Source organism: Telmatherina bonti (genome assembly GCF_933228915.1).
Source record: "Telmatherina bonti genome assembly, chromosome: 6".
NCBI lineage: Eukaryota > Metazoa > Chordata > Actinopteri > Atheriniformes > Telmatherinidae > Telmatherina > Telmatherina bonti.
The window spans coordinates 37,708,512-37,723,868 of record NC_136624.1 but is presented as its reverse complement, the minus strand read 5'-3'; positions in this window follow the sequence as shown (position 1 = coordinate 37,723,868).

The following is a 15,357-nucleotide window of genomic DNA, read 5'->3' as shown; positions in this document are numbered from 1 at the left end:
GAGGATAAATGTATTGCTCCATCGTTTATGGACACATAAAATGACATTGTATAAAAGTGTGACTGGTAGCATTTCGCAGTGAGAGCCACATTAACATGGTGACAAACAGTTTGTCTGCCTGCCTGATAAACTGGAAGTACTGTAGGTGTCATGATACTTAAGCATAAAGCAAACACTGGTATTAAGCACCTATGTGCATTCTTGTCTTGGTGAGCATCATAACAAGCAGATTGATGGTCTGAACAAATTTGCTTTTCTACACGGAGCTTAATGGATTTCAGTATTCATTATTTTTACATATATTTTCTTTATAATCGTTAAATTTACATGTCAATGCTGCACTGACAGCAGCGTTAAATGAAAGGAGAAAGTGAACAAAAGAGAAAAAGGAGAAGATAAGAAGAAAAAAGAGACAAAGATGCAGCAGATAGACAGCAGCAGCATCAACTGGTTCAATCAAAACACAAAAAACCCGACAAGCAGCTGCTGCACCTGTAAGGAGACAATATCTGCAAGAAAAGCTAGAAAAGCACTTTGAGATCGCAGACCTCCACCAAGCAACTCATTTCCACCAAGTAGTGATTCCCAGCTGATGTCCCAGTCCTACATTCATTTTGTATGGAAGCACTATTATATTCCAGATACACTGATAATGAATTCACAGTATCTTGGCTGCATTGTGATGTTTGTTGCATATTTATATCTTCATCTGTCCTCTTACAGTGATGAAAATTCTAAGAATCTCCTATTTTTCTCCTTACTTTGCAACCCTGACCTTTATTGTGTTTCTGCATATGTTAAAAATGGCCCTATTTCACGGTGATAAAGAATTCTTCAGAATCTTCTTGGGCCAGAAGGTGATTGGGATTACTTCCAAAATTTAATGGAATCTAAGTTAAACCAAGGAAAATAAAAGAAAATCTGTCCTAGTTTTAGAGTAAAGTTGTTAAGAAACAAACAGTCTAATAAATGCCAGCAAAAACAAAAGCTCTGCCACCGACAAGGCGGCAGTAACAAAGCTGACAGTCATCAGGAGCATCTACAAAAAGAGAAACAAGCTGGGAAATGAAAAACAAACAAGAAAACCAAAAATGGAATCATGAGAGCAAAACAGCTGAACAGACAAACCAAACAAAAACAGTTATTGGTGATTAAACTCACGGGACAAAACAGTGACTGTGCGAACACACATGCAAAATATTACTTATAAATGGACCCGCTTACGTCACACACGCATTTGCAAAACTGCTTCTGAAGTGCAGAAAGCGGAGCTGTTAGTCAACTACGTTATGGGTCCTTCTTAGCCGAGGAAAGAGAGAAATGCCGGACCGCTGTTGTGTATTTTACTGTTCAAATACTTATTTTAAGTCCCGTTTAGTCCGTCTCCTGTTTGGCTACAGGCATAAATCAGTCTTTTTTTTAAGAGGCTTAGCTATCCATCACATAACACCAAAAAAACGGAGCAATACCACCAGAAATCAGGGGGGCAGTGTTGAGTTGTATAGCTGGCAAGCAACCTGTCAAAAGGAACAAACCAGAGAAGAAGAGGACCAGGATGAAAATGACGCAGGTACAATCAAATAAAAAGCACCTGAAGGAGATGCAGAAGAAGTTGAGAATAGCAAAATTATATTTGTGGTGTTATTTTTCTACAACTTTTTAATTTTTGTTTTTTTTCTTTGGATGGTTGTAAACCTAGCAGTGGATTAATGTGACTAGCTGGTGTGAAAACATGAACTCCACACAGACCACTGGCTGATAAACTGACTTGTCCTCTTTGGAAACGTAAAAAACAGGTACGATGGCATCGATATGTGACAATGTTTAAAACGAACGTAGTCATTTATGTACATAAAGAAGCATAAATCAGCCTTTAAACAGCTACTTGAGCAGATCACAACAACTTCTGTCATTATTCTCTGTTTTCTTCATTTCTTTTTATTTGCCTCTTTATAGGATTTTACTCAAGTTTTAAAGATGATGCACGCTGATCGGGTAAGAAACTGCAAACAGAAAGCATCTTTTTGGCCTCAGATGTAATTATGTGTAATCAACATAAGTTTCACCTCAAAGACTTTTATTTTCTCGAAACGAATGTGAGAAGGAACAGACAGCTCACTAGAACACAAAAATAAAAAGCAGAACAGGAGAGTTTAAAATCCTCCATATTGGATCACTGCAGAAGGAACAACCATATCATGGATTCAGACAGCGCACAGATTGTCAGATCGAAGGGAAACACATTTAAAATGTTGGATAAAGGAGGCAATCAAAATCCCGAATCAGGACAGTAACAACCTAAGCTGGGACAAAGGGGTAGAGATGCTCTCACACACCTGAGATTCCCTCTTCCAGTGACGTGCTACAGGGGGCGTGGCCACAGATGACCACGCCCCCAACAAACAGCGGAAACTATATAAACAATACCTCTGACGATTTTTCCAAAAAAAGGCTGCAAGTTGCAGCTGAAACTTGTCAAGGTACTCTGCATCATCATATTACTTCCTCTGAAAAGAAAAAAAGTATCACCATACAAATGTGATTTTTGTTTTTATTTTCATATATATAACTGCTTTACCCTAATTGGTCATGGGGGAATGGATGCTTTGACCAGGATGTGAAAAGTGGGAGGAGGAAAAAAAAACTGTTCCAAGGTCATTACAGGCCCTGCAGGACTTCATACCAAATTCTTATCTTTGCATTTTAATTTACTGAACCAAATCTACTTCATGATTGTTCAAATAATGGGTACTTTAAAAAATATATATATATATCAACAACATGCCATATATGTCACAGATCTCAGAAAAAAAACAAAACAAAAACAACACAATTTCATAGCTGTTAAATGTTCCAAAAATAAATCGCAACATTTTCTTATTGATTTTTTAGTTGGAATGATAAATTGCAGCTAATTTGTTTTTCCACAGCCACAAAAACTGGATATTCAGCAGACCCACCCCCCCCCATTAAAAGGTCATAAATATCACCACCCCGTGTGCATTCACCTCTCATTCTATCTCCTCCTGCTCCCATCTGCACAGTCAATGTGTCGAGCTAACCAAGCTCACCCATGAGAGTAGTGGATTCCTCTTTAGCTGTGGCACCGGGCCTTGGGCGCTGTGGGGAGATAATCCTGGGCACCGCTGAGCAGAGCAGGCAGCAGGCACATAGGGAGGAGTGGATTACCCCGACTGGTAAAGATAGCAACAAGCTGGAAGGGTTGGAAATGGGGAGGGGAGGTGGAGCCTCCATCCCAGATAATAGCAGTAGGTGTAGGACTGCATGAGGTGAAAAAACTGAGGAAGACGCAAAGTCTAGCTTAATGAAGTTAGCAGAAGGTAAGAGAGGAGTTTCACGTAAAACCAGGCCAGGAAGTAGACTGGTCCCTCAGTTGGAAGGTTGTTGGTTTGATCCTCAGATCGTATGCTAACATACCCACACAGCCGATGTGTAGTTCAGTTCTTTTGGACACCCAGGGCTGAAAGCTGATGGCGATGTAAGAGCAGGTTTAATATTTAACACGTTTTGGTTGAAGAAGTAAAGAAGAAGAGAAATGCTATATCAATAAAAAATAAAAAAATCAATAAAATTTAAAAAAATGAAAGACGTTATCACATCATAACATTATAGTTTATAGTACAAACGTGAAATGTGTCACATTTTTATAAGAATATTATGTCATAACGTGAGTTTGTTTTGTTGTAGCCATAAATATGTATCGTAATCTTGTTCTATAGAGCATCTATGATGTCATGTTTAATGACTATAAAGGAATCTGAATAAGGTCCCAGTTTGATTTTATGAGGGTGACAGTAGAGAAGAGTACGTAGATCCGGATCTTAACTTGGTATCACAGACTGAATATGCATCACTTAAACTAAAAAAGTAAACTAGGTTGCGTTATTCAGTGGTTCAAATTTAACCCCTTCATGCCTAAATTTACTTAACAAAAACAGAATGAGGACAGATAAAGGAGAAAAAATAGAGAAGGAAAAAAATCAGGAAATAAATAAAGTAATAAGTTTGGCATACAAGAACTTTAAAATGTCAGTGTACTTATGCAGTGACACTGTGATTGCAGAATGTCAATTAAATTCCCAAATTACTGATAGCAGCCTTTTCTGTCACAGCTGCTGCCCACTCGACCTGACCTCGGATAAACGGTACAAGGTGGATGGAACAGTGTGGAAGCTTTTTTATTAGCATTAGTTTGACCTTATTATGAGCATTAATCTGCTAAACCAAAAGCTGGTAAAAGCATGGAATATCTTCAGTTGATGTCTGAAAAAAACTTTACTTTTTCCTTTTTTTTTTTTTTTTTTCCAAATTAACATTTAAACATCACCATTAATCCCATGGGGGCCATCAGAGGCCAAAAATCCTGACATTTATCTCAGTTGATGTGCTTCAGCATATTTTTAATTAAAGAAATTTAATTATTTTACCCAAAGATTTTTCCAGTGTACTTTAAGAAATGTTAAAAGATTGAAGACAAAAAGTACACAAAGTGCTTGTTTAGGCCTTATTCGAAAGATACCGAGCTTCATTTGCAGCATGGCGTTAACCTAAAACCTCCCTGATACTTTCTACATCATTGATCTTTTCACACTAATTAAAGCAGAGACTATTTAACCAAGCTAACAAGAACAGGCAAAGTCAGCCTTCCGATCACTGGCAGACTTGAACGATAAAGTTCTCCTAACCTGCTATTGAAAACAGTGTTTTTCTGCTATCTGTGTGTGTGTGTGTGTGTGTGTGTGTGTGTGTGTGTGTGTGCGCGTGTGTGTGTGTGCATGTAGTGAGTAAGGCAGTGAGATGGAATTCAGCATAATTAACTACATTTCAACCTAGCAATTAAAAGTCCAAAGGACAAGGCGGTTAACAATAAACTGTAATGAAGAGCCACTAAATTAGGGTTTTATCTTTTAAATGTATTTGTTAGTTAGCAGCAAACTCATTAAATCATGTGAATTTTGAAAATACACATATTTATTCCCTTGCCAAGACTAATGAATGGCCTAGTCATATTGCACTTTTAAGTGCATCTTTGCCACAGATATATAACCATGCAACTTGGACACACTGAGAATTAATTGAGATCCTGTTAGAGTACATCTAAAGATGGCCAAAGTTGTTAATGGCGACATTAATTTAGAAATATGAACCAAAAGGTGTCTCTGGCTTCCTTTTTAGATACTTTTTCTCAAATTCTAACCTCTTCTGATACTGAGCAATGCATTGGAGATGGGAAGTTCAGCTCATTTCAAAGATTTGGCTCTTTTGATTCGGTTCCCTTTAAAGAGTCGGCCCTTTAAGCTCCAAAATGGCTCTTCATTAATCATCACTCAGAGCTTCTATTTTAGTCTTATTTAGCAACTGATCCTTTGTTAAGCTCCCCCTCCCAATGGTTGCTGTTTCTACGCCTGGCAAGCTTTCTATTCTGCCATTTTTCCCTCTGTAAAAAACATGGAAAAACAAAATGTCTACAGCCTGGTACAAAAATCCACTTTTGGTTTAATATTCAGGTTTACCTCCCCGACAACTGTGGGTAGAGTGAATTTTTTTCTAACTCACCCATTTAGAAGTACTTTAATCTCAAAATTCGGAATATTTAGGGGCGTATCCTTTTGATTGACAGGTATCCGATCTCCTGCTTCAAGTAAGAACGTAAAACAACCGCGGTTTTCAGCCGGTTAACAACGTGACTCAGCTTTAGTCTACTTACCTCTGTTAGCTGGTTAGCTTCTGTAAGCTCCAGGTTAGCTTGGTTAGCTCTCAGCTACAGGCAGCTCAGAGTTCACTCAATATCAATCATCTACGTCCTCACTCACAGCCCGCCTCTCAGCTCCACCTCTTTACTCATATTTGTAATTTCTGGGCTAGACGACATGCATGCCCCTGCAATGATGGCGATGGTAGGAACCGCCCACCGAGCTTCAAGTTAACTCTTCAGAAACCTATGGGCAGAGGTGGCAATTCCTGGTCCAGAAAGTAAAGGTCCTGCCATGTTTTTGGATTTACCTGTACATTTAGAACAGGTGTTTTCACTAACAGGCTCGTTTACCTGGCAAATAAACTCTGCTCATTGATTTAATCTTGTTTGGTGACTGGTCAGAACAGCTGCCAGACAGGACTTTTACTTTCTGGACCAGGAATTTCCACCACCTCTATGGGTGACGTCACGGAGGCTCCATTCATCTTTTTATATACAGTCTATGGGTCTTACACACGATGTAATCCACATTATCATCTGTCCATTATTATTTTGGGTTTGGGAAAGGCAAAAAATATCAGTTGATAGTTGAAGCCCCTTCAGTTGATAATGTATGATACTGTATTGGTCAGGGGCAGTTCTAGGGCAGGACTTAATGAAGGGTCAGTCATGAGCGGCTTGTATGTAGGTAAGGACTTTTTTATACAGCATTTTCTTTGTGGATTTTTTATTTGAAAATCTAGTTGTTTTTAATATGTTAATCAAACTGTGAAAGAAAACAACTGAATGCAGAATTACACCAAGTTAATAAGGTAAATGAACTTTTTCACATTTTAGATATATTTTATAAGACCAACACAGTGTCACACAATTGTGAAGTACAATGAAAATTAATCAGGATTTTATTTTTTTCTCACAAATGACAAACTGAAAAGTGTATTCTGCAAATGTATTCAGCCCCCTGAGTCAATACTTTGTGGAACTCCCTTTTTTTTGCAATTACAGCTGTCTTTTGGGGTATGTTTCTATCAGCTTTGCACATCTAGAGACTGAGATGTTTTGCCCATTTTTCTTTGCAAAACAGCTCAAGCTCAGTCAGATTAGATGGAGAGCACTTGTGAACAGCAGTTTTCAGATCTTGCCACAGATTCTTGTTGGAGTTTAGGTCTGGACTTTGACTGAGTCATTCTAACACGTAAATATATGTATTGTTTTAAACCATGCCATTGTAGCCTTGGCTTTATGTTTAGGGTCATTGTCCTGTTGGAAGGTGAACCTCCACACCAATTACAAGTCTTTTGCAGACTCAAACAAGTTTTCTTCCAATATTGCCCTGTATTTGGCTCCATCCATGTTCCCATCAACTCTGGCCAACTTCCCTGTCCCTGCTGAAAAGAAGCACTCCTAGAGCATAATGCTACCACCACCATGTTTGACAGTGGAGATGGTGTATTCAGGGTGATGGGGAGTGTTAGGTTTCCGCCACACATATCGTTTTGCAATTTGGTCTAAAAGTTCAACTTTGGTCTTATCTGACCAGAGCATCTTCTTCCACATGTTTACTGTGTCCACCACATGGCCTCTGGCAGACTGCAAACGAGACTTCTTAGGGTTTTGTGTTAATAATGGCTTTCTTCTTGCCATTCTTCCATCAAGGCCAGATTTGTGGAGTTCACACCCATTAGTTTTCCTGTGGACAAATTCCCTCATCTAAGCTGTGGATCTCTGCAGTTTGTCCAGTCACCATGGCTTCTTGGCTGCATCTCTTGTCTCGTCAGTGCTCCCCTTGTTTGGCCGTGCTCTACAAGTTCTACAAAGTAAATGAAACAGAAATTAATGTTTATAAACAGAAATATACAGAAAAATAATCATAATTTCCTCAATTTTTTTGTAACAGGGAAGTTTTCATGTTACAAATAAGGGTTTGTCTTCAACTTGGTAGGATGAGTTTTACAGTTTACAGTCCAGTTTGTAAAATATTCATCAAGAAATTCTCACAAGCTGAGTTTACAAAAAACCCCCAAAACATTACGGATTTATACCATTAATGTCTCTTCCTCAGTAATACTTGAACCAGTTAGTGTCTTACTCAAATGAAACACTCATAGCTCATCTGGTGACGCTCACCATGGGGCATCTGCTAGCTTGGGTAAAATCCCCATACCATGAGGAGTGACGATCAATAATGCATCAGCGTGGATGTGAGGGACGCTGCTCAAAGGCATTTGCTTATCTCAGATGCCAGTTACTGCTTTCATCCCGGCGACACGCCGTGCTCGTGTGTGTGTGGGAGAGCGTGTGTGGGGAGGTCGCGAGAATGCAGTATTTACACATTTCCCATCATGTGTTATTTATTTCACACCTTGATGTGTTCATCTATCCCATGCCTCTGAGGAAATCATCATGAAGCAAGAGCCAACACACGACTTTTAAGTTAATGTAGCTGTCAGGGATATTTCGTTCACTGTCTTATGTCCTTGTTGCAGAAACTAATGGTTCTGAGCTTATCAAGGTTTCTTCTTGCATCAAAAATGAGAAAGCAAAGCAGCGGTTTTGACGAGAATTCATGACATTTCACAGAGCAAAAATCATGCTGTTACTAAGCACCAGTCCATTTTGCTTCAGTTTGACTGGACTGATTGGGGTCTTTGACTAAATTTGAAAATGATTAAAGGAAATGTTTTACGTGTCATGAAACAAATATTAACACTTTTTTTTTTTAAATTCATAACCTTGATTGTTTTATTTTTGGTATTAGAGCAAAGTGACCAGGTTGAGACCTGGGTTTGCAGAGACACAGCCAGCATCAGACCACAGACCCCAGCTTGACCAGTAAACAGGGCCTCAGGCAATATGTGATTAAATCTCCACTAGATATCGGGATGGGCACATCGATACTATGGAGTCAATACTCAGTCAGTCAGTCAAAACATCAGGTTCAATACCTTTTGGAATATCAAGAGACCACTCTGCTGACTAAACCAGCCATTTGTTTGTTTTCACTTTAGACGATATAAACAATGTTGCCAAGTCCTCAGTAGGAAAAGTTATTTGCTCTCCTAAAAGTTACTATAAGTCACTAAATGACAATCTAATTTGCATAATTAAGCTGGTATATGTGAATGTAATGCAGTGGATTACAAAGTGAAGAAAATACATCCTAAATATGTTAAGAATACATAAAAATAATTTTGTTTTGTAAATATTTTCTTTGTTTTTTTTTTGTTTTATTATTCATAAAAGTCCAATTTTATTTATTAATTAATAGTATATATTACTGTTATGTTTTATTATATTGATCACATTGTACATATTTTATTTCCATGTAATAACAGTAAATATAATAATCTGGACTTTAAATATTATTTTAAAAAGATTTATTTAATTTTTTTTTGTTTAATGTTAATTGTTTTCCTTTATTCTTTTGACTTCTGTTTGTTGTCTTGCCTTGTGTGTGTTTGCAAGTCTTGGCATTTTATGGCCACTAAGGAAAGATGCATACAGTTTTGTGGACTGTGAAAACATTCATGACTCCAACTGGGGTTTTCATAAAAAAAAAAAAAAAAAAAAAAAAAAAACTAAAAGCAAATAACTAAAGTACAAACTCATTGTTGAAGGTTTGTAAGGAGATAACTGTAAAGCTATATAAAGTAAAATCTGCATTGACTTAGCTACTGGATTCTGTGGGATGGTAGCTCTACTGGTGTTCATTTGCTGAAAAGTAAAAATATTTTTTTCCAGCTGCTTATTGAGATTTTCTCCGTGTCCTTGGGAAACGGCTTCAAGTTAATACTGTGAAAAGAATTCACATTGTTTGGTCAATCACAAAACAAACAAATCAAGTCAGCCTCTGATTGAAGTTGTCCCTGATTGATCAAATAAAAGACGAAGAAACTCTTTAGGAAACGTTCATTAGTCAAAAACTGGTACCGCTGGTATTGCACCCTTGTCTGAGTTGCCAGTATGGACAGAAAGTTGGAGTGGTCCCTGAAATGAAAAAAAACATTTAGAAACAACGTCTAATCAGTGGTAAACATCTTTCCTTATAAAGGATTATTACGGCGCTTTATGTGCTGACTGCTCAAGGGGTGTAAAATAATAGAACATAAAAATATGCTTCTTATCTCATTACCTTCAATTCTTCATTTCGTTCAGTGTTTAAGCTGCAAATACAGTCAATTATATTTAATTATCATAATCATACATAAATATCATGGAAAACAAACCACCATAAACCATTCTAAGGTGGTTTTGAATAAATAAGCATGTTTTTTTGCACTCATTTTGTCCTCTTAACTACAGTCATCTACTTGTCTGGCTGTGAGCCACAGAATAAATACACACATTCATTTTTTGGGATTTATATTTTGAAATGTTTGTAGTTTAAATTTGGGATAAGTCCACAAAAGGCTCTCTCATCAATCATCAGTAACATGGTCAAATGGAAATGATGCTTGTTTCCAGTATTGGTAAACCTGCTGTTTTCAGTCTTAGTTACCTGGTAGCAGGTAACAAGGCACCACACAGATGTTGCTGTTGGAATTCATTTAGTCAGTGAAGACATGGTGTATTATTCAGAATCTCTCCAGCATGTGTTTGACTTTTTCTGTCCTTTACTGCAGAAATATTTTTTAGTCTTTCTAGAAGCTTCGTGTGGTCATTAATTAGTGTCCCAGAAAGTTCAGCGTGATATAAAAGGCAATATGAGTATAAAAGCCTCAACACAACTGCAACAACCAAGGCTAAAATGCAACATGCATGCAAAATCCATACATTAATGTTAAAGCAGTGACACATTTAAATACTATTTAAATACTACAAAACTAACAGAAAAGCGACAACACAACTAGAAAAGTGAAACACAAAAACTATATCACAAATGCAAAAACTGCAACATGAATTCAAAATTCCAAGTACAAATTAGTGGTGGAAAACCTGACAGATTTTACTGATTTAAATCTGAAACAGGTAAATAGTCAATTATGTAGAAGAAAAAAGAACATTCTCTCACAAGAAATATTTTTCTTTCCTAACTTATAATAAAATATGCCACCAAACGAAACCACAGCGAAGTAAGCCATGTGGTGCAAATATACCCTGGTCTTCATCGCAATGAAACCTGTTGACAAACAGAAAGTAATTGCAAATGGCCTAAACTATTACAGTTGTTACATCTTTTATAATTAATTCTTTTGTTCCACCTATGGCAAAATAAATAGTCTAATCTTAACTAGTACTGTTAAGAAAGGACAGAACCCACTGATGAGCCATTATGTTTCAGCATTTTATTACATTATTAATTGGAACATTGCAAAAAGAGTGGCGGAACTGACTACATACATTCGTCTTCAGTGTGCTTATCACTGTTTTGTGAAAAACGGAGTGGAGTGGTTTTCTTTCTGTGCTGAGAACTCGCTATGAGTTTATATGCCTCACATTTTTATCAGTGTTGAGCAAGTCAGGAACAAACATTTTAAAATGTCCGTACTACTCCTCGTCTCCACTGACTCATTCAGCGACTCGTCTCTGGTACTGCTAGCTAGCATGTTGCAAAGAGGAGACCAGATCACATCACTGCTGTTCAACATCTATCCTAACTGAGCTTGTACAAAAATACCAAGTTAATTGTTATATGTGGGCTGCAGTAGCTGCATTCAAACAAAAAACACTCAGCATGTAGCTGAGTAGCCTGTCCTCACAATGATAGCTAAACAAAACTTTTCCTGTAATATTAATAAAAAATGACCAAAACAGAAATGTGAATATAAAATCCAATCAGACTCCGCCCACTAATACTAAGTAGTCTAGTAGTAGCTCTATAAAAGCGCTTTTTAACAGACTCTCTGAAAGATCCAAGCTCATGGAAAAGATCTCTGCAGTCAAAATGCATTTTTAGTCATTGAGAAGTGATCGAGCAACAGAATAATGATCCATTACTTTTATTATCACATGATTAACTATAAGTCATTAATCTTGTATAGGATGTGATTATTTTCTACAGTAAAGACACAGTGGAGGAGTAATGAGCACATACCGTACAGTAAATTATTTACACGCTAGCTGATTAGGTTTAATATATTCATTGATAATAATGTCATTTTATTGTTGCACAGCTTGAACGGGAAGAAGGAAAGGGTACAGTAAGAGGCTCAGGAGAACTGAGAGGAAGCGAGAAGTCGGAGGAGAAGGAGATGATGGAGACAGTTTGATGAATCTCTCAACATAGGGTGTGTGTAGATGTTTTTTTCTGCTCAGTCATTTAGACATACACACTTCTGCTAAATTAAATAATTATTCTGTGGATATTAATAAAGCTACTAGACTTTTATCTCATAAGTCAAAAAGAAAACCACAATTAAATTGTTACCAGTACCGAATTACCGAGTTCCAGGCCAAACTGTGCTGCAACAGTCTGCAATGAGGACGTCTGCATTATCAGAGGACTGTCTTTAGCTCAGGGCCCAGATTTTGGGGCAGCTAAGAGGAGTCCAGTGCCCCCCTGAAATCCTCAGTTTGTCATAGTCATAGTTTGTTTGCTTGTTTTTCAAATAGAATTTACTGTGAGCTAATGTGGACTTTTTATTGCTTGAAGCCTTGTAGCTCAAAATCTGTACGTGACTGGTATTTCATAGCAACATTAGCTAAAAGCTGGAAGATTTTGCTACATTTCGTTGTGTGAGTTGTCGAGTTTGAAAACATTTAAATGGCTGGTGATGACATCATGCGCTAACTCGGTAAAACACACACACATTGTCAAATTCAGACAGAGCAAGAACTTTAATGTTTTTTAAAAATGTAAGATCTGAAAAATGTTTTTTAAAAAAACATAGAAATGCTAAGCTAGAGTCGCACAATCCCATTCCAAATGTACACGAGTTTTAGCACATGTTAGCTTTTTAAACACCAATGGGATCCCTGTGTGTAGAGGCATTGCAGCGGCTCAGAACTGGATCACATGTATCACTGCAGGTTCTGAGAGCCTGTCATTCCCCATGCTGGACTGTAGCCAGGCCGTCTCCATGCACAGAACAACCTCTCGGTGAGCAGGTGGTTGCTGGAAATGTGACGTAAATAGATCTTTAGGAATAATTATTTATCCATCTGACCTAATGTTTCTTTGACTGTCAATGCAAGACCTGTTGGAGTCTGTTTCCTCACTGTCCATCTGCAAAGGGTCTCATTTGAACCATGAAACCATCAGTTTCACTTTCAGTGCATTTGAACAAGGCAGAAGGTACCAGGTAGCTGGCTCAAAGTCAGCCTCCTCAAACCTGGTGTTTAGTTGGCTTGCTGCATGACGTCTTTAAATTGTCCTGCTATTGACTGTGAGGTTGTCATGCTTCTCTCTTTGTACCACATGCCTTTCTACTGGATCACCAATGGATTTGTGAAGTTCTGTTGACGTTTTAGAAATCTTACCGAGGGCCACCTTGTTCCTTCAGATAGAAATGACCAGAGCCATCAATCTTGCCTTTTTGTGCGCAGTCAGAAGTCCATATTTTGTGACTGTAATGCTTTAGTAAATGGTTGGAAGTAGCCTGGAGTTTGGGTTCTTGTGACAGCGGTAGAAATTGGGTCGATGCCTTTATATAATGGTCATATGACTTCTTTATATTAGTGCAGAGTGAATTGCATTTATCTGATCCTTAAAAAAACCCACTATCCTCTGGACCCCCATTGTGTTTCTAACATGCCTCCTGTATTTCATATCTCACCTGGCCATGTTTCTTTGCTTTCCAGTGGTCGTTCTTATGCTCCTGCTTACAGTAGATGTAAAGATTAAAAACTTACATTCTCTATCATAGTGTTTCCGAAGGGGGGGATGTCACAATGTCTGCAGACTACCACAAGACTTTGATTCTATATGAATCGAGTCTGTGACTGAGGCTCTGTAATGCAATCACATGTCTTCTCATTGTTCCGGCTCTATCATAGCCCAGCCCGATGAGATATTCAACTTTAGGTCCCACATTTTCAGCTGAGACAGGGTGGATTTTTCCAATGTCTTTCCAAATGTCATTTTCACAACGGGGTTTTAGATCACTCTGTCTCCAAGGAATGCTGTGTTTGTCTTGACATCTTGAATAGAAAGGAGACGTACACTTTTCATATGCACTGCTTGGTACGGCTTTTTGGTTGCCCATGTGCAATTCAACTGGGAATTTGTACCATTCTTAGAGGTCTTTTGGTAAGTAGACTAAGTAATGACTCCTGGCTTGTCTCCAATTTAATTTTTCCTTGAAATCCCTCATTAATAAAAACTGCACCTTTCTTTTGTATTATACAAGTAGCATCGTATGCAGAATCGTCTGAAGCAGAGATAGATGGAAAAATATTTTTCACCAAACTTTGAATTGGGGTAATTAGATTAGGACTTTTTTTTTCAAAGCTGCCAGATCAAGTTCTATTGGAGATCTGTATTTTTGATTGACACCAGTTTTCTCATTTTTCTCTTCTTCTCTCCTCCCATGTCCTCTCCTCCACCCTGGTCTCCACCACTTTGACTGAAGTCTTTTCATTTTTTGTCTTTCATGCGCCATCTGATAGCCTCTCTTCCTATCTTTATCACCATTCTTTCTCTTTCACACCTCTCATGTCCTTTTGTTCTTTAATCTTTTCTATCCTCTTCTTTTCTCTATGGCCTCTTTTTGCTGCTCTTCTTCTCTCTCCACTTTTACCTGTTGCCAAATGGTCAAACCTTTTTTTTTAGCTTCATGAGTTCCTTTTTAAATGTACCCACTGAAATATTTTCTAAAAATACAAAAAAAAAAACACCAAACAAAACACATTTTGTTGTGTAATGCAGAAATATATTCCTGTTGACACCGTAATTCTGATTTGTATTGTAAATTTGGTCTGCAGGTACAACTGGAATAATAAAACACCTGTTAGAGGTTAGTAGTCTATGTTAAATAGACTGTGAACAACACAGGGACAAACACCTCTTGTATTTAAAGTGGAATGGATGGACAGTAACCTTTCATCTGCTGTATATGTCATAGTGGCGCCAAGAAGTGTCCCGTTTGGAAGATGCCTTCCAATCCTCCATACTAAGCCGAACTTTGTCTGGCATGTAGCGAAAACGATTAGTGGTGGATCCTTCGCAGCCTCTTTTCACTCAGAATTCATTTTGCACAAGATGGAAATGACCAGCATTCGAGTCCCGAGGAGTACTTGTAGTAAGTGTGTGTGTGTATTTATATATATATATATATATATATATATATATATATATATATATATATATATATATATATATATATATATATATATATATAATATAACTTTCACACATTATACACGGTTCACACAGACAATTTTTCAGCTAGCTGCAAGCATCCAGAACGCAGTAAGATGGCAGCTTAGGTCTGTTTTTATCACCATATCCTTGACGTAAATTAGGTTTTAATAATCAGATGAAGTTGTTATTATTCTGTCACCATGGGCAGACAAGCATGGGCAGCAGTAACATTAGCTTGTAGTCTGCATGATGATGACAAATTTGTATAATTACACAGGTCTTGGCAGCATTAGGTAACCCTACCTGTACAGGTGTTTCAGCCCGAGGAGAACCGGTCTGAGCCGCCTCTCCCAGATTTTCACTTTCAACACACAGGTAAATGAAAGGAAATAAATTTAGA